Raw genomic sequence first — 8,621 nt, 5'->3', positions numbered from 1 at the left:
CACAGAAGTTAGCATTAACAAAGTTCACCAGTCTTTGGTGTTTAACAGGCAAATGGTTACCATTCAGGAGGGTTCTTGCTGGTTTTCAGAGAGAGATTCCTTTTCCAGGACATCCGCAACTGATTCCTTCTCAATCAGTCTTGCTGTCGAAACTTGCCCCTTTCAGGGTTCTCCAGATGATCCTCTTTCTTTCAGGTCACCTTTCAGACTGCCAGTCTTCTCCTTTGACCAGGCAGCCTTCCAAAGTTTGCCAGCTGGTCCCTCTGGAACTGATTTCTTTGTCTCCTTCTCTCTCACTCCCTCCCTTTCTGAGAGCAAAGCTGTTCTGTCCCTGCTTGCAAAGATTACATGCTCTCCCAGGCAAGCTGCTTCTGCTACTACTTTGCTGCATTTTTGCAAGCACTCTGCAAATGTCCTGCAAATATTTTGTGTTTTAAAATGTGTGTGTGTGCAAGCTACTCCAGCAATTCCTCCCAAACCACTTCAAAATGCTCTGTCACAATAGTAATAAGTTAAAATGTGATCCTGTTCTCATGTTTAAAGAAAATTAAAAGCAAGTTTTGTTTAAGTAACCATTTGTCTTGCTGAATTTCTATAGCTGCTGGGTTTTGGGGTCCTCTGGGCTCATAACAATTGTCTTTATTAGGGATAGTCAGTATAGTTTTGTGAGGGGCGGGTTGTGTCTTGGAAGCCTAATTGTGTATTTGCAAGAGGTGATAAAAGAAATTGATGAAGGTAGATTGATGTAGTTGGTATATCTGGATTTTACTAATAAATTTAACAAAATTCCCCACAATAGGCTCATCTAGAAAGTCATGATTCCTTGGCTCCATGGAAACTTGACTGCATAGACTGTGAAATTGCTTGACAATTGAAGGCAGAGAAGGGTAGTAAATGGAGTGTATTCTGCCTGGAGTTTGGTGGCTAGAGGTGCCCTGCTGTGATTTGTTCATGGACTCCAGCTCTTGGTGATTTTTATGAATGACTTTGATAACTAAGTGGAACCGTGGGTTAGTAAATTTTCATATGATGAAAAGGTTAGTGGTGTTGTGGTTACAACAGGATATAGACATGATGCAGATTTGGGCACAGAAGTTGCAGAGAGTGTTCGCTCTGGAAAAGTCTTCAGTGACTCGCTTAAGAAAATTGAACTTGGATGTAGAGTAGATGGTTAATGGCAAGATACTTTGCATCATGGAGGAACAGATTGATAGTGGTTGAGAAGTGGTTAAGAAGTCCTGTGGTGTGTTGGCCTTCATTAATCAGGATGAAGTTGAAGAGCCGTGAGATAATGTTGCAGCTCTATTAAACCTTGGTTGACTGTGCTTAGAGCATCATGTTCAGTTCTGGATATCTCATTATCAGAAGGATGTGGAAGGCATGGAGAGGGCACAAAGGAGATTTTCCAGGATGTTGCCAGGGTTGGAAAAGAAAGGCTGCATAGTGGGGTGTTTTCTTTGGAGTAATGTTGGATGAGAGACTAAGTAGAGGTGGATCAGATTATGATAGACATTGATATTGGACAGCCAACGTCTTTCTCCCATTGTGACAATGTCCAATACAAGATGACATCCATTAATTTCAAATTTATTTCAGATTTATAGTCAAAGTATATGCATACAACCCTGAGATTATTATTTTTTCTCTGGCCAATGCAAGTAGTGCAAAAAAAATAACTGGGCACAATATACATGTAAGGATTTAAAGCAACAGTCAAGTTCGAACAGCAAGTCAGAGGAGGCGGCAATCAGAGCTCAGGAGCAAGGAGTAAGGTTACGCCATATATTCAGGTCCTTACTGGGGCTTGGGCCTAGGTTTGAGCAGTAAGTTGGAGGAGACGGCGACGAGAGCTCAGGCAGCGTTCACAGGAAGAAGAGTGAGGTGAGAGGACAGGGTTAATTGGTCAAGGGCCAATTAAAGGAGGGTACGGCCAAGGAGTAGCCAGTAAGTGAGTGGCCTGGTGAAGGAGGGGGGCTTCGAGGCTTTGGCTCGAGAGGCGTTGGCAAGCTGAGGCTGAGGTCAATCATATTGGTATTAAGGTAAGACTGTATTTTTGTCACATATTATCTTTTTTTGTTTTTCTTCCTCTTTGTAAGGTGAGAGTGAGAGAGAAGGGATGGGTGTGAGAGCAATTTGCTGTTTTCAGTGTTAAATGTGGGAGGTCCTGGTATCTTCTAACCTCCTGGACATCCACGTCTGGACTAGGTGTGCTGAGCTGCAGCGTCTCAGGGACCAAGTCAGGGAACTGGAGCTGCAGCTCGATGGCCTCACTCTGGTCAGGGAGAGTAAGGCTGCCATAGGTAAGAGTTACAGCCAGGTGGTCACACCAGGGCCACAGGAGGAAGATCAGTGGGTTACAGTTTGGAGAGGGAAAGGGAAGAGACAGGTACAAGAGAGGGACCCTGTGACTGTACCCCTTCAACAATCAGTACTCCTCTTTGTGTACTGTTTGGGGGGGGGGGAGGGGGAGACAGCCAAGCTGGGGAAAGCATAAGTGGCTGTACCTCTGGCACAAGTCAGCCTCTGTAACCCAGAAGGGTTGGGAAAGGAAGAGGAGGGCAATAGTTACAGGGGATTCAATGGTTAGGAGGACAGAGAGGGGATTCTGTGGACACAATGAAGAAAACCGGATGGTGGTTTGCCTCCCTGGTGCCAGGGTTTGGGATGTAGCTTCTCGTGTCCAAGACATCCTAAGGGGGGAAGGAAATGAGCCGTAGGTCATAGTATATGTTGGTACCAATGACATAGGGATGAAGAGTGAAGTGGTCCTAAAAAATGAGTATAGGTAGTTAGGTAGGGAGCTAAAAAGAAGGACAGCAAAGGGAGTAATTTCTGGATTACTATCTGTGCAATGTGACAGTGAGGGAAAAAATAATATCAGGTGGAGGATGAATGCGTGGCTAAAAGGGTGAAGTAAGGGACAGGGATTCGAGTTCTTGGATCTCTCGGACCTTTTTTGAGGGAGGTGGGACAGGTACTGAACGGAGGGATTGCATCGGAATCCCAGAGGGACCAGAATCCTGGTGGGGGTATTTGCTAGGGCTACTAAGGAGGCTTTAAACTAGAATGGTTGGGAGAAGGGAACCAAATAAAGGAGAATAGCAAAGAAAGGTTTGTCCGCAAATAGACCAGGCTTGTAGACAAACTTTGGGGGTGGAAAGACAGGTGATCGAGAAGGAAAATGATCAGGGCAGTGATGGAGGGGGAATGATGGTAATAAATAATGGAGTTGACCGTAAAGATAGGGACAAACAGAGGGAAAGATGTGGGAAATCTCTGAAATGCACTTACTTTAACTCTAGGTGTATTGTAAAGGTGGACGAGCTGAAGGTGTGGATAGACACTTGGGAGTATAATGTGGTAGTGATTAGTGAGTCATGGTTGCAGGAGGGTTGTGACTGGCAGCTAAATATTAAGGGATTTCGCTGCTTTGTGTGATAGAATTGGAGGGGTAAGAGGGGGTAATGTAGCATTGCTTGTCAGGGAAAATATTACAACAGTGATGCTGTGAGATAGTTTGGAGGGCTTGTCAAGGTAGGTGGTATGAGTGGAATTAAAAAATGGAAAAGGAGAAGTTACAATTATAGGGATGTATTATAGACCACCTGGTAGGGAGCAAGAACTGGAGGAGCAAATGTGTAAGGAAATAGCAGAGATTTTTAATAGGCACAGAGTTGTGTTAGTGGGAGATTTTAATTTTCCTGAAATATAGATTGGGAAACACGTTCTGTGAAGGGGCTGGATGGATTAGAATTTGTAAAATGTGTGCAGGATAGTTGTTTTGAGCAATACATTGAGGTACCCACTAGAGAAGGGGCAGTGTTGGTTCTACTGAAAAGGAGAGCAAAGGATAAAATTAGTCCCTTAGAGAATCAGAGCGGACAACTGTGTGCGGAGCCGAATGAGATAGGGGAGATATTGAACAAGTTCTTCTCTTCGGTATTCACTAGGGAAAAGGATATGGAATCGTGTAGGATAAGAGAAGCAAAAGGGGTAATTATGGAAAATGTAGGGATTATGAAAGAGGGGATGTTGGAACTTTTGAGGCATATAAAGGTGGATAAGTCTCCGGGTCCCGACAGGATTTTCCCCAGGACCTTGAGGGAAGTCAGGGAGGCAATAGCTGAGGCTCTGACAGTGAATTTTCCAAAGTCATTAGAAGGGGGCATGGTGCCGCAGGATTGGTGTATCACAAACATGGTTCCTCTGTTTAAAAGGGGCTCCAGGTGTAGGCCCAGTAGTTATAGGCCTGTAAGTTTGATGTCAGTGGTCAGTAAACTAATGGAAAATGTTCTTACAGATAATATGTATAAGAATCTAGAAAGGCAGGAACTGGTCAGGAACACTCAACATGTGTTTGTGCGGGGAAGGTCATGTTTAACAAATCTTGTTGAACTTTTTGAGGAGGTGACTCGGAAGGTTGATGAGGGTAGAGCTGTAGATGTAGTCTGTATGAATTTTAGTAAGGCCTTTGATAAGGTTCCACATGGAAGGTTGGTAAGGAAGGTTCAGGTGCTAGGTATTAATGTTGAGATAGTCAAATGAGTTCAATGGTGGCTAGAGGGTAAATCCCAGAGAATCATAATGGATAACTGTCTGTCAGGATGGAGGCCGGTGACAAGCGATGTGCCTCAGGGATCGGTGTTGGGTCCCTTGTTGTTTGTCATTTACATTAATGATTTAGATGATGGAGTGGTAAATTGTGTTAGTAAATATGCAAATGATACAAAAATAGGGGGATAGTGAAGATGGTTTTCAGAGACTGCAGAATGATTTGGACTGTTTTGAAGAGTGGGCTGAGAGATGGCAGATGGAGTTTAATAATGATAAGTGTAAAGTCCTTCATTTTGGGAAGAATCAAAACAGGACGTATGTAGTGAAGGGGACGGCATTGAGGAATGCAGAGGAACAGAGAAATCTTGGAATAACAATTCATCATTCTTTGAAAGTGAAATCTCATGTGGATAGAATGGTAAAGAATGCTTTTGGTATGCTGGCCTTTATAAATCAAACTATAGAATATCAGAGATGGGAAGTGATGTTGAGACTATTCAAGGCATTGGTGTGGCCAAATTTGGAATACTGCGTGCAGTTCTGGTTCCCAATTTAAGGAAGGATATCAATAAGGTAGAGAGGGTGCAGAGAAGATTTACTAAAGTGCTGCCTGGATTGCAGAATCTAGAATACAAAGAAAGATTGATTAGACTGGGTCTTTATTCACTGGAGTGTAGATGGTTGAGGGGGGGGGAATTTGGTAGAGGGAGGTATTTAAAATTATGAGGGGATAGATAGAGTAGATGTGAATAGGCTCTTCTACTTGAGGGTAGGTGAGATTGAAACGAGAGGTCAGGTGTTAAAGGTTAGGGGGCAAAAGTTTAGAAGTAACCTGAGAGGGAGCTTCTTCACTCAGAGAGTGGTTGCTGAGTGGAATGACCTTCCGGAAGAGGTGGTTGAAGCAAGGTCAATTTTGTCATTTAATGAAAAGTTGGATAGGTCCATGCATGTGAGGGGATTGGAGGGTTATGGGCAGGGAGCAGATAGGTGGGACTAAAGGAGATCACTTAGATCAGTACGGACTAGAGGGGCCGAGATGGCCTATTTCTGTACTGTAATTGTTATGTGGTTATAGAAATAACTGTGAAATACAAAGAGGGAAAAGAAACAAACAATAAAGTACAAAAGTAAGAGTCCTAAATTAATCCCTGATTGAGTTAATTGTTGAGGAGTCTAATGGTGGAGGAGTAGCAGCTATTCTTGAACTTGCTGGTGCAAATCATATGGTACCTATACCTCTTTCCTGATAGTGGCGGCGAGAACAGAACGTTTGCTCGGTGGTGTGGATTCTCGATTGCTGCTGCTCTCCGACTGCAGCTTTTCTGTAGTTGTTCTCAATGGTGGGGAGGGCTTTGCCAGTGATATCCTGGGCTGTGTCCATTACCTTATGCAGGGCTTTATGCTTGGGGATATTGGTGTCTCCATACCAGACCATGATGCAGCCAGTCAGAAGACTTTCCACCACACGTCTGTAGAAATTTTCCAGGGTTTCCAATGTCATACCATACCTCTGCAAACTCCTGAAGAAGTAAAGGTGCTGATGTCCTTTTTTCATGATACCATTAGTGCATTGGATCCAGGAAAGATCCTGAGAGAGTGACTCCCAAGAATTTAAATTTGATCACCCTCTCCACCTCTAATTCCCCAATAATCATTGGATAGTACACATCAGGTTTTCCTTTCCTGAAGTTAACAATCAACTCCTTGTTTTTGGTGACATTAAGTATGAGGTTATTGTTGGTGCACCAATCAGCCAAGTTTTTAATTTCCCTCCTGTATGCTGGCTCATCAATACCATGGTATCATCATTGAATTTGTAGATGGTGTGTTTTCGTAAAGAGCTACATCATCATGTGTAAAGTAAGTAGAGCAGGGGGCTAAGAACGCAGACCTGTGGGGCTCCGGTTCTAATGGAGATTGTAGAGGAGATGTTCTTATCTATTGTCACTAATTGTGATCTGGATGTGAGTCCAAAGTCTTGGAGTTTACTGATCAGTTTTGAGGAATGATGGTGTTAATGTGGAACTTCAGTCAATATAGAGCATCCTGATATATGCATCTTTACCATCCAGGTGTTCCAGGGCTTTGTGTAGAGCCAGTGAGATGGCATCCACCACAGTCCTTTTGCTACGATAGGTGAATTGGAATGGATCCACGTCACAACTCAGACAGGAGCAGATATGCTTCAACACCAGCATGTGATGGAATATTTGCAGATATATTTGGGAAAATTAGTGTAGGTTACATACATACACTCACTTTAAAACAGATCTTATTTGAAATACTATAGAATTCATATTCAATAACTTTACAGAAACTATGGAAAATGTTGTGCACATTTTACAAGTAGGTGCTAATTGAAATGATGTCATTAAAGCAACAAGCAGGAGACACTTTGGCTGTTGAAAGCTCTTTGGAAGGGTCTTGACAGAGTGCACAGAAAGGTCACTCCTGGATTTTGTTTACCTAAAACAACAGATGGGAGCAGAAGACTAACTCCTATTGTTTGCTGGAGAAGGTCAGAGATTTTGCAAGTGAGAGAGTCACATGGGCTTTCTGGCAGTTGGAGAGAGAGAGAGAGACTGGACAGACAGCTGAAACAAGCAGGAGAAGCTGGTTGGAACTGAAACAAACTCCAGAGCGGCAGATGGCTGGAAGTGCTATCTGTCTGATGTTTCTCTTGGAATAAGTGGAACAGAAAGGAAATCTGTGATAACCTGAAAGAAAGACGTAATCATCTGGAGAACCCTGATGGGGCAAGTTTCATCAGCAAGACATTGAGGTGACTAATGATGGTACCTCAGTTGTGGAAATCCTGGAACAATAAATCTCTCTCTGCAAACCTACAAAGAACCTTCCTGAGCGGTAAACATTTACCTTTCGAGCACCAAAGCCTGGTGAACTTTATATATGTTAAATTCTGTGCACAGTATAAGAATTGCCTGCAACCAGAGAACTTGGAAGAATGAAAAGTGAGATTGAACTGTGAACCAAAGAACTTTTCTAAATCTATACACACATCATACACATGCGCTTAGAATTAGAAGGGGGTTAAGTTGGGTAGTTAAGTTAAAAGAGATAAGTTAAAGTTTGATTCTGTTTTCATGTTTAAAAATAATTAAAAACAATTTTTGTTTAAGTAACTACTTGTCTTGGTGAATATTTATTGCTGCTGGGTTTTGGGGTCCTTTGGGCTTGTAACAAGCCTTTCAAAACACTTCATCATTGTTGATGTGAGTGCCGCTGGTCGATAGTCGTTTAGCTAGGTTACCACACTCTTCTTGGGCATTGGCATAATTGGCACCTGTTTGAAACAGGTGGGCACCATGCCCTGCCGAGTGAGATGATGAAAATATCCGTGAATACCTTGGTAAGTTAGTCAGCATAGATTTTTAATATTTGTTCTGGTACTCTGACCAGACCAAGATGGTTTCCTTGGATTTGCTTTCCTGAAGGCAGCCCACACGTCATCCTCAGATACGGGTAGAAGAGGACATCAGGGGACATGGGGGTAAGCGGTGGTGGTTTTTTCTTGTTCTTGTGGTCAAATCTGGTGTAGAAGGCATTGTGTTCACCTGGGAGTGAAGCTTTGCCATCTCCTACTCCATTGGATTTTGTTTTGTAGCAGGTTATATCATTTAGGCCCTGCCACAACCGTTGGGTAACCCTGGTGGTTTTATGATACCATTTCCCTGCAGGAATGTTTAGGGGAGACATCAGAGGTAGGATTTTTACAGAGTGATGGAGTGATAGGAATGCACTGTTAGGCGTGGTGCTGGAGGCTGATACAACAGAGAATTTTAAGAATCTTGGGCACACAGATGTAAGAAAAATGGAGGATTATGGGTGTAAGGGTGTGAAGGAAAGGTTAGATTGACTGTGCAATAGGTTTCTATAGGTTGGCACAACATCGTGGGCCAAAGGTCCTGTACTGTTCTCTGTTCTTCTCGACAAGAAGACGGTGAAGGGAATGTGGCCAGGATGGGATGAGTCATTTTGATATGTGGGCTGATTCCTGAAGCAGCAGCTGAGTTGATGGGAAGGAGGTTTGTGTGAAGCACACAAAA

Source organism: Narcine bancroftii, chromosome 1, assembly GCF_036971445.1.
Source record: "Narcine bancroftii isolate sNarBan1 chromosome 1, sNarBan1.hap1, whole genome shotgun sequence".
Lineage (NCBI taxonomy): Eukaryota > Metazoa > Chordata > Chondrichthyes > Torpediniformes > Narcinidae > Narcine > Narcine bancroftii.
The sequence above is the reverse complement of the archived record's forward strand: the minus strand, read 5'-3'. Positions refer to the sequence as shown.